This window comes from Crinia signifera, chromosome 9 (genome assembly GCF_055691185.1).
Source record: "Crinia signifera chromosome 9, ASM5569118v1, whole genome shotgun sequence".
NCBI lineage: Eukaryota > Metazoa > Chordata > Amphibia > Anura > Myobatrachidae > Crinia > Crinia signifera.
In genome coordinates, this window is record NC_139225.1 from 121,375,849 (window position 1) to 121,395,951 (window position 20,103).

At 43.0% G+C, this 20,103-nt stretch overlaps 1 protein-coding gene across 3 annotated transcripts in view; it reads right to left on the reverse strand.

Moving 5' to 3' along the window:
* Positions 1 to 19,885, reverse strand: part of LOC146035907 (fibronectin type-III domain-containing protein 3A-like) — a 91,233-nt gene extending 71,348 nt beyond the window's left edge. Inside the window, exon 1 of one of the 3 annotated variants that reach the window (XM_083159613.1) lies at positions 19,692 to 19,885. The gene's annotated coding sequence lies outside the window, so the exon portion shown is untranslated. Of the gene's footprint in view, positions 1 to 18,811; positions 18,958 to 19,691 lie in introns of those variants that run through there. The other 2 variants (XM_083159615.1, XM_083159614.1) reach the window with 2 other exon arrangements.
* Between the last annotated feature and the right edge of the window lie 218 nt (positions 19,886 to 20,103).

A 20,103-nucleotide genomic window follows, 5' to 3' on the forward strand; every position in this document is an offset into this window, starting at 1 on the left:
GCACAAGTCATGTGAGCAGAACCTAACATATGTAGCTGCCTGGCACCTAGGCTTTACGGCAATTTCTAAATACTTTATTCCAAACTTTTCCCTATATACTTCCTATATAAATCCATGTTTTTCAGGCTGCCACTAAAGCAGGATTGGGCAATAAGCGGCCCCACAAATTCTGTGGGTATGGGTTGCCGTGCTTTGGGTTGACCACTGAAGGGAGACATGGCTTAAGTCGACACCTAAATTAGGTAACCATGCCTAAGGTCGACACAAGCATTAGGTCGACAATGGCTAGTTCAACAGTCAAAAGGTCGACATGGGTTTCTCACTTCTTTTTACACAAATGTCGACATGGACACTGTATCGGTGCACTGCCTCCCCCTCCCATGGCTCACTGCACCTTAGTGGATGGCAGGGCATGAAATATCACCTGTCGGCACAAAAAAAAAAAGTGAAAAAACCCATGTCGACCTAGACAGCATCGACCTAATGCTTGCGTCAACCTTCCATTCATGTCGGTCTTAGGCATGGCGACCTACTTCAGGTGCCGACATAAGCCATGTAGATCTTCAGTGGTCGACCCAATGCCCATATTCCGCTTCAGTTGTAATAACACATCCCAGCATGTCTTTCAAAAATGTAAGTACTGTGGCAGGGCGAGCTCTGATGTGAAGTTCTAAAGCAGCTGGAGGGCCGCATACTGGCCAGTCCTGCTGTAAAGTGACATTCCTAGAAGCAGCTTTAAACGATCTTGGGTGGAAAGCACACGAATCTCACTTCACACTATGAGAGAGATGCACTAAAGGCCCCCATCTACTAGGGCAGGGCTGGGCAACACCGGCCCTCCAGATGTTAATGAACTACACATCCCAGGATGCTTTGCATTAGTTTTGCTATGTGGCCATGCAGAAACTGATGCAAGGCATGCTGGGATGTGTAGTTCAGCAACATCTGGAGGGCCGGTGTTGCCCAGCCCTATACTGGGGTGAGGTATCACATGCGATACCCCACCAACTCCCTCGGGGTGGCAGGTTCGCATACAATACACTGTATGTGGTCCTTTTTTTGCATACAATGTATCGTTTGCAATCCCTGCAAGGGCTGCGTGAAAAATTCATACAGATGTAGCTGCTCTCATCCCGCCGTCCGCCACATTGCAAAACCGCCAGTTGGAAACGCTCGTGCACCCCATTCTTTGCTATGGACGCACGAGCGTTTGAGAAGAAGCGACAATAAAGAGTCAATAGTTTTCCTTTCTGCAACCGTGACACTGATAAAGTGACTAGGGTCTACAGGAAAGACACAGGGGTTCAGCGCCGGTATAATCAATTAAGCCCTTTTTAATAAGAGGGTAAGTCATTTCTTAAACAGACCTTTTTAATGGAGGTCAATTAATACGTAAAGCTTTTCAAATCTTTACATAAACTCTAGAAAGATAACACCGTCATTAATCCACAGGTACACGGTCATTATTTTAAGTGTTATGGAGTTGACAACTCAAGATAAGATAAAAATGCAAAGATAATGTCATTATACTATGTCCATAAATGCAAGCAGCAAAACAATGATCTAATCTAGTCATTTCGATCCGAACAAGAATAATGGATTACACTGTATTTGTCTTAAAACACAGCAAAAAATAAATAAAAAATACACTATAACAGTAATACCATTTGAACGTATGTCTTTGGTACTTGGTGTAGTTTCACTGCGCCACGGGACGCTACGTTGTCAGCGTAGGGCAACGGCAGCCCAGCGTAGTGTGCCCGCGGCAGCCCTGCGTAGTGTCCCCGTCAGGCAGCGTAGTCACTGTACTGTCCCTGAGAGCTGCATCTCTGTCCCCGGCAAGTCTAGTAATCGCCTCTTACACAGAACCAGTAAGCGCCAGATCCCCTGCGCTGGCAAACGCCGGCGGAGAGGCGCTCCATCTGCATGAGATGCACAAGCATCTCATACACAAGTGTGTCTCAGTAATTTGTGCGGTAGGGTACAGCAACCCTGCCCGTGTCCACTTCAGGGAGACGGTCAGGGTTAGGGGTTCGGTAGCGCGCGTGTCTCCTGCACAAAGGGGGGGGGGTGCGGTGCGCAAGTGCGTCTCATGCACAATAAAGGACGCATGGGGGAGCGTAAAGTGGTGGTGAGCACAGCGAGCTTTACGAGGGGACACGGAATACACGTCAAGTAATCCGCGTCCCCTCGCCACGCTTCAGGCTCAGTGGCTCGCCACACTTTATAAAATAAACCCCACGCCGATGTGGATAGTGGGGGGTAAACTACGTAAGCTCCAGCTAGCCGCGAATGTACGGACTATGCTGACTGCGGGAACACGACGCTGATGCTGACAGGGACACTATGCTGACTACGTAAGTGCGCCGTGAAACTACACAAGTACCCAATCTTTTTATCCTTCTTACAAAGACTAACTGATTCTCATACCCATAAATAAATATTTCAGTCACATGATCTACACAGAGGTCTATAATCATACATAAAAGGCATGCCTAAAGCTACAAAGTAATTAATTAGGTTTATTCCCTGTAAAGCAGAATAATTCCAGATCGGTAATTTATTTTGAATTTTTTCGATGATTTTTTTTTTTCTGTACAACTCAATTGTCCCACACTGAAATGTTCACTAAAAGTTTTTGATTTTTCTGAAAAAAATTTAATAAAATCCATGCTAAATTACGGTCATAGGTGTTTTCAGGAAAAATAATGAACTGGTTTTTGGGGATTTTTTCCTGAATATCCTTGGGCTAATTGAATAGCTCCATAGTTTCATCTCTCACAAAGTGTTAAATACATTATCATTTGTAAATGATTCCAGTAAAACAGGACCGTAGTTGCAAAAATTAACCTATTCAATGCAAAAACCTGTTTGACAGATCAACACTATACAAAGCACCTCAGACTTGATTCAGCAAGTACTGGTTTAGTGCCCACAGTACAGACAGCCTGTATCGTCATTAAAGAGCTTCAGCCCGTGGGGGAGTAGTTTAGAGATACAATGTGAAACCCAAGGTTTCAAACACTCTTATGTTGGATACCCACTAGACAATATATCGTCAGCGATATGGATGAAATCGTTGAAGGTATCGCATATATACTGTCCACTGTGGATGGTCCATATTGTCAACTATTCCGTCGGTCGTTAATGACCCCCCCCCCCTCCCCTGTGTTATGCACATGCACCTCAATCTGACAATATATAGCGGCATCCAATGGTGACAGGGTTTTTACGGCGAGGATGACTTTTCCTTGCCAAAAGAAAAACACAATATCGACCAGTGAGTACAAGCAAGCTGTATATTCTGTACCCAGCATTAGGGGTAAGTGTGAGTTTTTTGTAGTGAGGGATGTTGCAAATAGCAACCAGATTCTACTTTTATCTTGCATCTTCTTGAGGATAACAGAATCTGATTGTGGTTGCTGATTTTCAACTATTTTCTGGAGTACAGATTTAATTTTTGTTTTGTTTTTTTAAGATGAAGCTGCATCGGCGGAAAAAAACAGCTGCATTAAATACAGCCAGAAAATCTGGGCAAAATTGCATACCTACCTAACTGCCATATCTCATACGAGCGTTGTGTATAGCTAATGCTCAGTGCAGTTCTGGGTACGGAAATGATCACTTGCACCTATCATGGGTCTGGTGTCAATACTAAAGAGAACTATGGCGGCTGGCGTAAGATCAAAGGGCAGTGCAGCTTGAAGACACCCAGAATGCCACATTGACATAAGGGAATCAATCCCGTCTTCCATGCTTGCCACCAAATACAGCCTCTTTTGCTTGCAACTCATTATTTCTCTGCCCTGCCAGTCCCCTACTGATTACATGTTCAGTAGCGCGCCTCTTAATATCTGTAGTTTGAAACTTTTATGTGCTTGTCGGACATTACTGCAACAGGAATTAGCGTAGACACCTTCTTGATAACTGTCTGGGAGGGGGGGGGGGGGGATCCTGGGCTTGATGTAAAAAGAATGGACAGGTGGACCAATGAAAATGTTGCTCATCGCAACCAATCAGCTTTGAGGATTTAATTATAAAAGTACATTTTCTTTAAATCATAGGTAGAAGCTGAGTGTTTGCTATGGGGCAACTTCACTCTATCCACTGCCTGTTATGTTAAACCTTCCTGTGCATGCACTATTATGGGTGTGGATCATTAAATTGACCAAACTAAGGTCAACAGGGTCATTATGCCGACAGTCACAAGGTTGACCGGGTTTTTTTTTCTACTTTTTGGTGCACCGCGTCCCCTCGCATGGCTTGCTACACTTGTGATGTGAAGTGAAAACCCAATGCCGACCATCACAACTGTCAACCGTTACCCCTGTCGACATTCAGTGATCAACCTAGTGACCGTATACCATATGATTTGGGGGGAAATAAGACAAGCAGTGTTCCTGTACCAGCACTGGGGCATAGTGCAGCTCTACACTGGCCTTTGAGATCTCAGTCAATTAGCGCACAAATAATTTCTGCTTTACGAATCAGAGGAGATGCATTTGAAGTATTAGGATCCAAGACACATTAAATGTGCAGACTGGGAAACTCTTGCCGGCTTTCTCAGATTGTCTTACTGATAAGCCTCAGAGAACACTGTGTGACCTTTGTCATTGTATAGTCTGAAAAAGACCATCCCACGGGCAAAACCAGTGATGTGATGACTCAGTAAGCCAGCGGAAATAAACGACTATAATGTGCAAAAGCAGAAAGAAAAAGGGGAAATTGGCACACTGCAGAAGATGAAGCAGAACGTCCTAAACACAATTATCCAAAGGCATCAGTGCCAGTTCTCTACCAGTTCATGATGGATGACAAACAGACTAGATTTGATTCTAGCAAACCTACGCTGATGTGGTGCTTTGCCAAGCTATATTCACCCATTTCCAGCCAGAGAAATACATGGGATGCTTTGTACTGTGTCATATACTCAAAAATCTAATTTTCTATATTTATCTATCAACTTCAGAAAATACAAGTCTGATTCAATGGGATTATTCAATGTTGGTCTGTTAAGTATGAAATACAGAGTTATTTTTTTTTAATATGGGGTGCTGCCAGTGAGGGGTAATATATCCTAGCTTAATCCTTCCCCTGCCTTACTAACAACTTTTATCGAATATTAAACTCTGCAACACAGAGCCACAAATGTACGGTCTCAGTTACCATGAAAATGTAATTAAATAAACTGCAGCTTTTGTAATCAATTCGTCCTAATTATAGCTCTTGATGTTTTCCTATTGAGTACCGCTGGTTTAGATCGTTGGTTCTCAAACTAGGTTTATGATCACCCAAATGGGTGCACAGGTGCATCCATTACTCCTGACACATTTTAAAACAGCCTCAAGAAAATAACCTGAAAGTAAAGCTGGAAAACATGCACTGGTTGGGGACAGAATTGGAGAACATATGATTTAAAGTTCCCAAACTCCACTATTACAGTGCAGGTTTTCAGGATATCCATGTAAAAGGTTACTCCGAGGGATACATTGCTACATCTTCAGATTTCAAGGCTACTTAGATGACCGATGCACACAGATCTGATGCTGTATCTTCAGTCACAGCAGCTGGCAGGAGGCATCTATTTACACAAGATGCCTCCTTTGGCATTCGTGTATTACCACCAAGACATAGCGGCTCGGCATTATCATATGAATTAGGCCTTTAGACTAGTACACGGTACAGAAATGTGAGGTGACTTCTAATGTGCATAGAATTTGTAGAGTGGGGGTTACATTATTCCTAACAATCATGCCGTTTGTTACCTGTATTTTCCAATTCACACATCTAACTTAAAAATAAAGCAACATTTTCAAAACCTACAAAAGTAAACTACAATATTAATAATTCGGACAGACCAAAACACTCAAAGTGGATAGTGGCCTACACACAATAGTCATTTTAACAAGATCATGGCAACAATAACCAGATACATTTGATAGATTTAACCAATTTGTCTGAATGTTCATTTTTCTCTGTTTTTGTGCAAATGGTCAATTGTCATTTTTAAGGCTTAGTTCCACTTTTAAGGTCTTTTTGTGTGAGCAATACTTGCCTTCAAGTAAACACAGGAACCATCCACAATAAGGAGCGGAGATTCTATCCAGCAGCCAATAGCCAGGCAGACATAATGAGATGTCAGATGTGTGCAGCTGAGCGAGTACCGGGTAACATCTTGTGCAAACATACATCTGCTCTTCACACTTACATCATGTCATTGTGCGTGACCTTTGAGAATTTGAATAATACAGAACATAAACTAGTTCCTCAATATCCTGCCTGACGTGTACTTTCGCAGTAATGACTGTGGTGGGGGAATTACAAACAGTATATTAACGTCTTTTTTTGGATTCTTAATCCCCATTTTACACTTCTTGCCTATACGGACACTTCTTTTAAGTCCACACCATATAGAACAAAATACTTATTTCTTTTTGGATTTCTTTTTGGATTCACTAATTCAATAGATGCTTTTCACTGGCTATCTAATTCCAATGCACATTAAAGATTAAGGGGGAATGTTATAGGACAAGTTATAAAGAGTAAATATATCTGTATGGTTCAGCTGTGGAATTAAAGTGCGAAACCATCATAAAATCCTGATGAAAATCGACGCTTTTTATTATTCACACCCTATCACCTGAACCACTTGGTGTTCTAATAACAGCCCCCTTGGCGGGGTATAATAATGCATCCCCCTATTACATAAGCCCCCCTTGTTTTCTAATAATAATAATTCACACCCTACCACTCGGTGTTTTAAGAACCTCCTCCCACCCCCTCGGTGGGGTACAATAACGCAATAAAGAACCTCCACCCTGTATTCTAATAATGTATCAGGGATTTTGTCTCACCTGCCTCGACCGAATGGGGCTAATAATATTATAATAACTCACATACTTCTATATAACATGCCACCACTACCCCCTTGTGATTACATTATTATTCACACCATATCACATGCCCCCTGTGTGTTCTACAAGCTCAAGGCTTGGGTACAGCCTTTGGCAGAACAGTTGCTGTAGAACTACAAGTCTTAGCATGCCCTGACTGAATCAAATTCCACTTTGGACGTTTCAGTTTTTACAATGAAACTATTAAGTGCAGTGTTGTTTGATAAGGCAGTTCAGTAACATCTAGGCTACTAGCTCTTATGGCTTTCAAAACAAAATGAAGAAAAAAAAAAAATATACAGAATTACCAAATATATTCTGCAGCTGATATCCTGCTATAAAACTACAATTTGTAAGCAGTCACACAGCCACACGTACTGGTCTATCTTAGGTATTTATTAAATGTATGGGTGCCACACTTGAGTTGGACAAGCTCTGACATGAACTCGACCCACCTGTCCTTTCATAGATTTAGTTATGCACTCCATAAGCAGCGTGGAGCCATCTTGTCTGTGGTCAGCAGCAGAGTGGCAGAGTCCTACACAGCTCACACTGGCCTCAGAATATCATATAGATCTGAGGAGTCGGGTCTATATAGTCCTCTGTGTGCCTGATCCAGCACGTCACAGAACTCAGGTCATTAGTATTTCAACAGGCTAACGTGAACATTATCTCCCTGTAATAAGCTCATATAGTTGAAGATGACCAGTTGACACATGCAGGTAAGATCGAGGGAAGACTGTATGCGCCAAGAGACCTTTGGGAGAATGAAAGGTCCCTTCAAACTCTAAATATGGACAATCAGGTACATGTTAGACACATAAGGTTTTGAAGATACTGCAAAACCTTATTGGACCATTTTGAACAATTAGCGCCTAATTCATGTTTACATGCAATGCTGATGTCCAGCAAATAGCCTAAGCAATTATTGACAGACTGTGCATGCACAGCGATCACACTGCACACGTGCCAAGGTGCCTTCTCACTGAGATTTCTAATGCAGAGTGATTGACAGAAAGGGACAGTTTGAGAGGGTTCCCGGATGATTCTCGGGATTCCGATGGTCATATCTCAGACATCGGAATCCTGACTGCTAAATGGCTGACAGTTGGGATCCTGACTGCCAAGGGCTATTTTCTTTCATGGGGGTCCACAAACCCCCATAGAGGGAGTATAGAACAGATTGGCAAGCACAGTGAACCACTGAGCCTGCAGCCTGGCGAGGACTGACATTCGGAATTCCAATGTCAGAGAAACGACTGCTTGAGGGCGGGAACGGGTAAAAGTGGCAAATATGCAGGACTTTTGTCTGCCCGTTTTTACCTTCAGCTGCGATCATGTATGTAGAGAAACATGGTGTCAGCATCGCTACTGCAATGGCCAGTCTGCATGACCAAAGACTAATACCAGAGGTTGGACTTCCCCCATTGATGTAAATGGGAGCCGGGTCGGATGACCCAGCATACCCATTTACACACTGCCCTCTGGGTAGAAGTCCCATGTAAAGGGACACGGTTTAACCCCTTTTACACTGGCTACGCGAGGGAAAAACCAATGCTTTTGTGGCGGTGTAGTAGGGGTATAAGTAGTCAATGTCTGTCCCTCTTGATTGCATCGGTGCTGATTATGTGTACACAGCTGCTGAAAACTTTACAGTGGCTCTGGTGGTTATTTCTGGGCGGCAGCTTCACTTGCGATGATTAACAAGTCCGAAGCCTGAGAAATCGCAGCTGTCTAGGCATGTGGGTACAAACATGATTAGGCCCTTGATCCTTCTCAGCCGCCCCCCCCCCCCCCCCCCCCCCCATTAAAAATATCCACAATATTCCATGTATTAATAGTGCAACAATAGTGGGATGGAAGCTTTGCCTCAATGTTAAATAATATGCAGCAAGCGCCTTGAGAATTGATATAGATTGCATTTGCAATGAAACTTATGATCAGTAAAATCCTGCAAAGCCAGGTAAAATATGTTTATATATACACATATGTAAACTACTCTCTTATGTACACCTACTGTATAGTACTGTACATAAATCACACATACTTTCCACCCATTAAACAGAACTATGACTTTGCCTCAGGATACCACAGAATTCCAGACAGTTCTGTCCTGGAATCCTGACTCACACATAAATATATCCTGTGGGAGCATTTATCAGCACGGAAGGCCTTTACAGGGGAGGAGGAGGAAAGGAACAGGCTAAAACTAATTAAGGCTGGATGAATAGAAACACAGGACAATAAAAAGTATATATCTGTGTCCAATTCTGATGTCGTTTCAAGCAGGAACTGGGACATTAACCTTACCAAGTGCTGTCAGATCACAGGACCTAAATGATACCTCCGCCCACCTGACTTCAGGAAAAACAAAAAAAAAAGCTGAATTTTACAGCCCTGTGGGAATTTACCTCATCAAGTCCAAACAGACCAATGCTGTCTGCGCGTGCTGCCTAAACAATGTCTATTAAACTATGATGCTCTGGTTTAAGCTAGTTCACTATGCGAATACGAATTGTGGTATGATTGTGTACATGCAGCATTATCATTTCTATTTTCTTTATTGCAGATAGAAAGATAGGTGGTAATATATGTTATGATCACTGGTTTATGTACAACAGTCATTTCCTCACATTCCCCAAAGTTCATAACTCCAATCCCGAAACAAAGCTAAGTTTTAAAACAGAACTTCATATATTTGGGCTTCAAAGACAGCGACGTCCCAGGCAGGGAAGAGGAACTGCATGGGTTTTGAAATATGGCGGGTGCTAGAATGAACACTAAATATGTGACATTCTGTCAGGGATATCATTAGGTGAAGAATAAAAACTTTAGTGCCCATAAAAAAAATGCATGCCCAACAGTCAATATTCCATTTATTTGTTCATTGGTGCAAGTGCCGTGGATGCCCATCACTGATTTCATGGAGCAAATAAACTAATGAAAAATACTAGGCGCGCAGAGTATAAATGAGTAAACACCTAACTTTGGCCCTTATTCAGCTCTGATCGCAGTAAAACTTTATTCTCAAAATGGGCAAAACCATGTGCACTGCTGGTGGGGCAGATGTAACATGTGCAGAGAGTTAGATTTGTGCGAGTTATTTTGTTTCTGTGCAGGGTAAATAATGGCTGCATTATTTTTACACTGCAATTTAGATTTCAGTTTTAACACACCCCACCCAAATTTAACTGTCTCTGCACATGTTACATCTGCCTCACCGGCAGTGCAGCATGGTTTTGCTCATTTTGAGAACAAAGTTGTACTGCGATCAGATGCGAATTTCTTTACGTTACCTTACAAGGGTGCAAGCAGAAATATTGCCCAAACGGAATTGATCTTTGTGAAGCTCAGTAAAAGGAAGGTATTGCTGACAGTGCATGTTGGGGATTATCCTGATATGGCCTAAAGCAAAGTAAACACTGCAGAGGTTATTATTTAGTACCAGTTATGTATATAGCGCACACATATTCCGCAGCGCTTTACAGAGAATATTTGAACATTAATATCAGTCCCTGCCACAGTGGAGCTTACAATCTATATTCCCTACCACATGTACACGCACACACAGACATTCTAGGGTTAATTTTGTAGGGCACCAATTAACTTACCATTATATTTTTGATTGTGGGAGGAAACCTGAGTACCCAAAGGAAACCCACACAAGTACGGGGAGAATATACAAACGCTGCAGTTAGGGCCATGGTCGGAATGGAACCCATGACCTCAGTGCTGAGGCAGTAATGCTAACCAGTACAACGGCTGCACATCAAACCTAGCGATATTGCTAGAGATAAAAAAAAACATTATGCAAGACCAATTTGATGGCATAGAACGGAGTGGCATGAAGGTTGTTCTAGTGCACAAGAGCAATGATAAATTGCATGCGACCAAATGACGTGACATATCGTTCAGTGATTGCAAATGAGCGTATGCTTAATCTCAAATGTTCTGGGCTCAAGGAAAGTTGTCAGTAGAGTTGGAACGATTGCCGATTGCTCCAGCGAGTACCCAGCTTAAGGATACAGATTGTAGGATTAGTACTCACCCCCTGATTCCTGATTTCTGTCACGTAGGCCCAGTCACTTTCTAATGTAAATATGATCAAAATCACTTTGTTGGTGTCTAGACTAATAAACATATTCTATGTGAAAGTCAAATATTAGCCATCTGAGGTTATTTCCGTGTCCCTAAGAAGTATTCGGCTTAAGGGTCAAATGGGGGAACTCCCTCCATTCAAATCTGCAGGTGTGTGCTCAACAGATTCTCCAAAGAAAGCCTCTAGCACTGTTTCCCTACAAGCTCTAGAAGTAGTTCAATGTGTTCCTTCGCCTGGTTAGCTTTCTGCAGCTCAGGTGACAGCAGAAATTGCATTTCACAGGGCAAAAAATTAATAATAGTATAACAAAACCAACTGAAATGATCGTAAGTGGAAACACTGATAGTGCTATGTAAAAAGCATTGTAATGGGAAGCATGCAGGGTATGATGAGAGTGGAGAGGATACAATAATAAAGAATAATACTGCTCCATTTATTTTTTGTGGTGGTGGCAGCAGCAGGGGGAGTAATGTTTGAAACAAAAACACAGTCATAAAGAGACTGGTATCCATTCCCTGGTTTCCGCTCACCTTTAATAAGGAGAAACAGAAAAACCCTATACTTGTAACATTCACCCCAATATATGTTATGACTCATGAGCCACTTGTATGATTTACATTACTTGCTCATGTTTGCATTGTTAAACGTTTTTTTATCGTCTGTAAACAACAAAATCAAGACATTCTAAACCAGTGGTTCTCAAACTCGGTCCTCAGGACCCCACACAGTTCACGTTTTCCAGGTCAACCAACAGGTGCACTCATTACTCACCGACACATTGGAAAAGATCCACAGGTGGAGCTAATTATTCCACCAGTGATTCTGTGAGACCTGCAAAACATGCACTGTGTAGGGTCCTTAGGAACGAGTTTGAGAACCTGTGTTCAGGGACTACTCTACGTGTAGCAATACATGGAAATGAATGTGCTCTTTAGTGATGCATCTTTAACACGTTTTCCATACAATACACTGAGCCTCACCGAGAGTTGCGTACGTCACAGGAACATTACAATTCCCCCCTACCTCAGGTACATTTCTGTAGCCTACTCTGCATATTTCCCAAGATTGTGGAACAAGCTTTATTAAAAATATGGAAGCAAGCAGAGAACAACAATTTATTGAGCAGTTCTACATACCTAGCCAGGACATTCGATGGGTTTAAATCCTGTCTGCTTGAGCAAGACGAGCCAGGTTATTAATGGGCGCCCAAAACAATTCAATTGCTCCGCCGTGTGAGCATCCATTATTGCAGTGCTCAAAAGAATTGTATTCCCACCATAGTGATTTATAAACTCACATAGACTGAACTCAATTCCGACATAGTAATATCACGTCAAGCAATTCGCCAGTATCCTTATAATGTCAAGGTAATGACACCAGAGTATCTAGACAATAGGAAAAAAGTCAGCTCAACCACATGACTGTGTTTTCCTAGAACATAACACCGTAGAGACCATATAACAGTTTAATTACAGGGCACTAAGGTGAGCTCTCTAATTTAATGTTGACAACAGTTGAAACAGATGACAATCTTTGAAAGTCCGCTATTTACACCCCTTGAGTATATGCTAAAAGCTTTTTTTTTTTTGTTTTTTTTTTACATTTTTGCAATTTCTACAATTGGATAGGTCAGCAATATGGTCTTCGTTTTAACCACAAAGTTATTGCAGGTCAACAAGTGACTGTAATGGGTTAATGTTTTTCTACGCACAGATTATTTTTCTGGCAGAGGCTCTGTTCCCTGCAGCAATAGTTCACGCAATCTCCCAGTGGGGGTTTTCCCAAGTCCAGGGCTACAAGTTTAGCTGTCAGTGCAGAAAAAAATTGAAATAAACCGCCTCTTCCTCTCCTCCCATGGGACAAACATACTGAGGAAGAGCATTAGGAGGCCTTCTGATAGTCATTACAGGGTATTCATGTATTTGAGCAAAGGGGAATGGGGGGGGGGGGGGACGCGGATTTTTTGAGAGTATGTCCAACGCTGCTGGATTGTTAGGAGTAGCTCAATGAAGAAGAGGATGCGTTGCTCATGGCAACCATATTCTAGATATTACTCTACACCAGTGGTGTCAAACTACACATCCCAGCATGCCCTGCCGTAGATTTAATATAATGGATTGGTAAAACTGTGGCAGAGCATGCTGGGACATGTGGTTCCACAACAGCTGGAGGGCCATGCGTTTGACACCACTGCTCTAGACTGTACTAGATAAATCACAGCTAAAGTCTAATTGCTAAGGGCAACCCCAAATTTTTTTTTTTTTTTTTAGGAAGTCTATTAGTGAAGACTACATTTCACCGTGATACATAACAAGCAACACTGCCTATTAGCAACAATATCTCAGACACATTTTAGTGACAGGCCAAGCTTCAGTTTGTTACACAGTATTTCCATAGCATCGGCAGACAAGAGAGGGGTTCTTTATCACACCTGTCCCTATTTTAAAACTCCAGATAAAGCATCAAGCATTTTACTTCTTTTAAAATAATGGTGCCACTGGAAGTACATGGTCAGACTGCCATTTGTATTATATAGTTTATAGCGCTATCATATGAACCAGCACTATACAGAGACTATCCTGCAACAGCATTAGGAATAAATGCATTTATAAACAAATGGTGACATAACCAACCTTGTCTGAGAATAGGAAGACCGGACTAAAAAAAGCATGATGTAACAACATTTTCAGGAATTCATGTATTATTAAAGTGATCTAAAGAAGTTCTCTTCTGCTATCAGATCAAACAACAAAAAAAACCTCACAATAACACCTGTGCCACTAAGAGATTCAATTTCAACATTGATAAACCAAAACAAGTCACTCAAATGAAGAACATTAAAAAGTCTGCCTGCAGAGTGCAAATACTGTACTGTTAGATCTATTAAAGTGCATCAGAAAGATATTAAGGACATGTTGAATAAAAGTGAATGTAATTAACATGACAAATCCAAACAATCAACTTTCTTAATTTCTGCATGGTCTGTATACAACTGCCATTAGCCCAGAAGACACCATTTTGTGTCTGCTGCTAATCAACATTTAAAGCAATGCATATGTGCAAGACTCATTGACTCCAAAAACCATCCTCTGTTACGAAACTATGCATGACGCAATGTATCACATTGTATACTGTACTTCGTGAAACTGTAGGAGTCACCAGTGAAAGCTTTGGTAACAGAGGCAGACTAAGCAATTCAAACAGTCCAAAATCGTAGCCATCCCACTAGAACCAATTTGAAATGGCTACAGAACAAAGGGCCTAATTCTGGTTCACTTGAAAAAGCAAATTCTCTCTCTAATGGACAAAACCATGATTCTGGAAGAGGATCAGTGAAGGGAGGAGTTCACAAGTTCGGGACACAGATGAGGGGAAGAGGGCCATGCGGGGCGTCGGTGCAGGGCGGCGTTAAAAGCCCATAGGATTCTATGGGGCATCGCCCCCCCCCCCCCCCCCCCCGGGATGCTTAGTGCATCCCAAAATGCGTTAAACACTCAGAAAACAGAGACAGAGAGAGAGAGAGAGAGAGAGAATTTGCTTTTGCAAGTGAACCAGAGCCAAGCTGAAAATGCAAGCGTGCGGGCTCTGTGCAGAATTATAGACAGAAAGAGGGCACAGCAGCCTGGTAGAGGAATAATTGTGGACTCACAAATCCAAGCACAGATATGTTAAAAGTACGCTTACAATATCCCAACGTGAACTGATATAAAACATAAAAAAATAAAAGTTTAAAAGGAAACCAAAACAGCTCAAAGCCGTTTATTTTTTTTTGTGTCCCGAATCTTTGTTAAATCGTCATTTTGAGCACAAGGGCCCCTTTTCCTTGCAGTGTCGCAGCTAATCACTGAACATCAGATAGATAGGTAAAGGAGATCCGATATCTGAGGGAGAACAAGGAAATCACTGTTCTCTATGAGAGAGACCATCTATATGAGAAAAAAATAAAGCCAACCTAGCAGAGTATTAGCTCACTCATTTTTGAAAAGGCTATTTATAGGCAGGCAGAAGGCCTGCCAGGAAACATTTCTAGACATTCATTATTCAATGTCATTGCCAAGGTATTGCCTGACTACAGCCTAGGGTACTGATGAGGGGGGCGGTGAGTGTAGGTAAACTTGCTGCAGCCATACAAAAGGCAGGTACACCTAAGTGCTTCACTTGCGACAGCTTGTTCCATTAAATAATGTGGAGAGAAAAAGGTGGTGGAAAAAGAATGTTTACGGATATAAGCAGCAATGGGAACCAAGAACCCGGCAGCGTGCATTCGCTCCATACAATTTTGATTCATGGTAATGGAAATCAACCATGACGTACTGGGACAGTTTAGAGAATGGAGAACTGGAGGCTGAATCATATGAAGGAGAAGATGCCAACTGCACAGCTGTTCAACTGGAACACAGTACATACTGGCCAGGAATGAGAACATAAGCAGTATCATAGGTGGGAACAGCTGGACAGCAGCCATCCCTTTCTGGAGAACAAGAAGATGATGTGGCTGCTTATAGGGGTTATATAACTAGGACCGGACGGCATAGATCTTCATGGAACATTTACCACGTACTTTGTTTTATATTTCTGGCTTCATATTGCCCGTCTTTCCAACATGAGAATGCAATTGCCCAGGGATATGACGCTGAGTTTACAGTTCAATCCTATTAGACGCAGAAGATTCGCGCGTGAGAATCATCACGGCACTGGGCACACTTTACAGCGGATGGAATTTGCCAAAAAGTGCTCCCACCTCCATAGGGTTGCGAGCTAATTTAAGCGAATTCGGCCCAGCAAAGGGGACGAGATTGGGTTAATTCGGGTGCCGTTGCCGGCATTTAAATGCATTGGAACAGCACCCGCACAGCGCTTTGTACCCATTAGGATTGGCTGCTAATTGTCCATTTTAGCAAGCAAAGAATGCATTTTTACAGCATAAACATTGAGATGTGCATTCTATGCTGGCCTGGACAACATGATGTTCTACCCAATACTTGGCAGAGTATGCTGGGACTTGTAGTTTCAGAATGCATTGAGAGCTACAGGTGATCCAGGCCCCTACTACACTGAGGACTTGGAATAACAACTTTTACGTTGCCTCTCATTTCAGGAGATGTAGCGCTATTACAGGTGGAGCAGCATATATTAAAGGACTTTACATTACATCCCTAGACCCACTAAAAAATGACTTAAACAGCAATAATATTCACCATTAGCTGGTGCTGGTCATCAACACACAATCCCCAAAAATATATGTAAATCTAGCACCAAACACATAAGGTAACTCAATCTTCCCAGACAACCTCAGAAAACTCTGTTGTATCGCATCAAATAGCATCTGTCCCAACAGCAATGGTTTAAAGCAGTCCTGTCCAAACTATGGCCCTCCAGCTATTGTGAAACTACAATTCCCATCAAGCCTTGCCACACTTTTGCTATTAGGGAATGCTAAAACTATGGCAAGGCATGCTGGGATGTGTAGTTTGACAACAGCGGGAGAGCCACAGTTTGGACATGCCTTGTTTAAAGCAAAGTTCCGAGTCATATTTTGTAGTCCAATTCAATGGGGAGCAGTAGCCTTAACCCAGCTGTGATCCAAGCTATACTTGGATAAACTGATGAGTCAGCCATTTCCTCTGGTTGGCATTACTAGCATAGTGAGTGGGACACTCACTGCCAGATAAGACTCCATGGAAAAATGCTTGTCCAAGCGCACACACACACACCAATCTCACATACTGTAAAGTACATTAAGTTGACCAACAAAAATAATAGTCATTCACAATAGTCTGTAAATGACAGATACAAAGTACATAGGAAGTGTCATTCTGAACACAAGACACCTTCAGAAATAAAACGTGTGGCACATCAATTTGTACCCACTATCTTCACTTGTGAAGTCAGCACTACCTTAAGTGCCCAATACGTGCCCAGCTAGGTATCGCGGCATATCAAAAAATTTGTAATTCCTCCAATAGGGCCATATGTACTAAGCTTTGAAGAGTGGTAAAGAACCAACAATCAGCTCCTAACTGCCATGCTACAGGTCCTGTTTAAAAAATAACAGGGGCTGGTTGGCCGGTGCTTTGTCTCTCTCTACTTTATAACTTTTCAATTCAAGGCTTAGTACATCTGGAACACAATCTGAGAATTCTAAAGCATTTGTGAAGATCTATACAGTGATAAGGAAACATACAGTACAGAAATGTAACACGGAAGTGAAGGATCTGTTTTTAAGAGATTACAATTTAATAGACACTTTTCCTGTGTTAAGGAACATAATTGAAAGACATGGATAAAACCAGAATTGTCCAGAACATTTTGTTATCACTGTCTACAGTACAGATCCTAGTGACTTGGAGAAGAGATTACTTGGCACATTTACAATAAGAAAGTTATGATAACTGCTAAAGTTCCACCTTTGGTGGAAGAATGGCGCTCCATCAATACAATACAACCAACTGTACAGAAGTTATGCCACAGTGCACTGACATGTATGTTCTTGTGTTTTTAGAGGCCTGCTACTATTACAATCATTTATTGTAATGCTGCTATTTAAATATCCTTATTAGTAGGTCATCCTAAAAATAAAATAAAAAAAGACGACAGGTATAACACATTTTCTGTTTATATTGGATTTTGAAAACAATCTAGAACATCCTTTCTTGTAATGGCTTCCATGTGGCTTTTCAGATAACTAGCTTTGATGTTGAAAAAGTAATCAAACCAGACAGGTTACTTATTTCATGGATACAACCAGTTTAGTCATATGGACGTCTACAGTACAGGAAGCAGCCAACCATGGGTATGGGTAAAAACCGGACCAGGACAAGACCCCCACCCCGGACATCAAATTCTGCAGTCCGGAGCTTGTAGCGTCCGGTCCGGGGGGTGTCCTGTCCAGGGGGTGTCCTGCCTGGGGGGCTGCCTGTGACACCTGTCACCAGGGAGTCGAGGAGGGGGAAAATAAAGTCTCAGTGCTGCCCCAAATTACTAGTGAACAGAAAGCTTGGGCCCTCTAGCACAGATGACCGTTAAAAGGTAAACATGGAGTGCAAGTGCAATGACAAAACAATAATAGTCATTTTTTAATTGTATAGCACCACAAGGGATCTGCAGTGCCCAGGTACGGAGTACATAAATAAGCAAAACAAGAAACCGCTGAGTTACAGTTCAAGACAATATAATGGGACAAGTACAGGGAATATTAAGATATCTGTATAAACAGACAATACTTAAATAAGTATTAGAGTGGCATAAAATTGAGGGATTAGATGCCATCTAAGGAAGAATAGAGATGGTTTAAGTAACAGAAGGAAGGGCACATGAGGGGAAAGGGCCCTGCTCGTGAGAGCTTACATTCTAAAGAATAAATGCAATGTTACCCCTGATCGCTATATATTTATAGTAAATGAAAGCAACAAAAGCAATCAGGGCCAAAATAATCTGGTGCAATAACAAGAGAAGATTATACAGTGCAATGTATTGGTAAAGTCATAGCCCTGACGCTCAGTATAAAAAGTGAAAGGAGGTTGCGCAAGTAAAATGGGCATCTGAGCTGACACTTTGTGCAATCCCATGACACTAAATGCACAGAAGTATATGAAAAAGGAGCCTGTGCCAAGTTCCCAACTAATACCACAGGAGAATGACATACCAGACATACATAAGAGAATACAATACTGTAGGAGAAATAAAGTAATATAAGCAGATGTCCATGAAAGGCTAATATCAGGGCATGCTGGGAGTTGTAGTGCAACAGCAGTAAAGACACAGTTGACACAAAGGGTCAAAGTGTAAAAAAATAAATAAAATAAAAAAAAAGACTTACCTGTTTTATAAACTTTAAGGGAAAGCTTTATAGACATAGACAGAGGAGAGTGTGTGCGCATAGGTGATGGGGCACAGATGTTCCTGGAGTGTAGGAATTCATAGCAGACAATTCCTAAACTCACTCAGTTCCTGAATAGCAATAATCCCAGATTCCATACCCCCTCCTGCCTGTTGCCCACCTCCCCCCCTCCTGCTGCTGCTGACATGGAGCCCGCCTGCAACAAGTAACTGTCCATAGGGATGACGTCACTCCAAAAAGTCAATAGCCCTTTGTTGTGAGTTGGCCCGGGAGGAGGGGGTAACACTGCGCCGCCTCGGGGGGAGCCACGGTGGGTAACGGGGAAAAAATCAAAGAATAAAAATAAAATGAAAGAACAACTTATAGCAAAAATGACAAAAGAGGGAAAAGTAGTGTGAGGAGGGGGAGAGGGGGGGGAAGAGGAGGAGGCGCAGGAGCCTCTCTCCATCCCAACTCACTGCTGGAGCCTACGTGGCAGCATTTGCAGGAGGCAGGGACAGGGGGGCTTCAGGCTGGGGGCGCGGATGGGGCAGATCCTACACCCTGCCCAGGTGACCTGCAGCAGGGGGCATTGCAGATTAACCCTTCAGGACCAATGGGCTCCTGCAGGACAGGCTGCAGCCCTGAGGGGAAGGGACTGGAGGAAGTCAGAGGGGTGAAGGGGGCACGGGTGCTCTCAGCCACTCATGGGGTAACTGAATGCAGTAGTAGGCTACAGGGTCTGGAGGTTCCCACCATACAGGGCAGCTGGCCTGGGGATGGAGCTGTTCTGCCCCTATGCATGCGATCCCAGGACGGGCAGGGTGGAGGATGCCGGCTGCCGGTCTGGAAGCCCCGGACATTGAAGGGTAGCACTCACCTGGGTGCGGCCGGAGAGGGTGCCAAGGTCCAGGGCAGGGAGGTGTCAGGGGTGAGATCGTGTCGCCCGGTGTCCGCTTCCTGCTCCGCCGTGTCCCCCGTGGCCGCTGCGATTTCAGTGCGCAGATTCCCGGTAGGGCTGCAGCGCCATGCTGGAATGCGGGGAGTGCGCAGGCGCACGGGCGGCCAGACGGAGCAGCCCACTCACTGGCAGGGAACGTGCACTGCTGCCCCCTCCGCTGTGCTAGCGGAATTATCCACAGTGCCGGCCCCCCTTCCTCACTGTGTACATAGCTGACTGCCTGGGAAAGCCACACAGCCCCCTCACTGTGCCCGGCTCATAGCATCACAGTGCCCCCCACATGATGAATACAGCCACACTGCCGCCTCCCATTGTGCCCCCTTACTGTGAC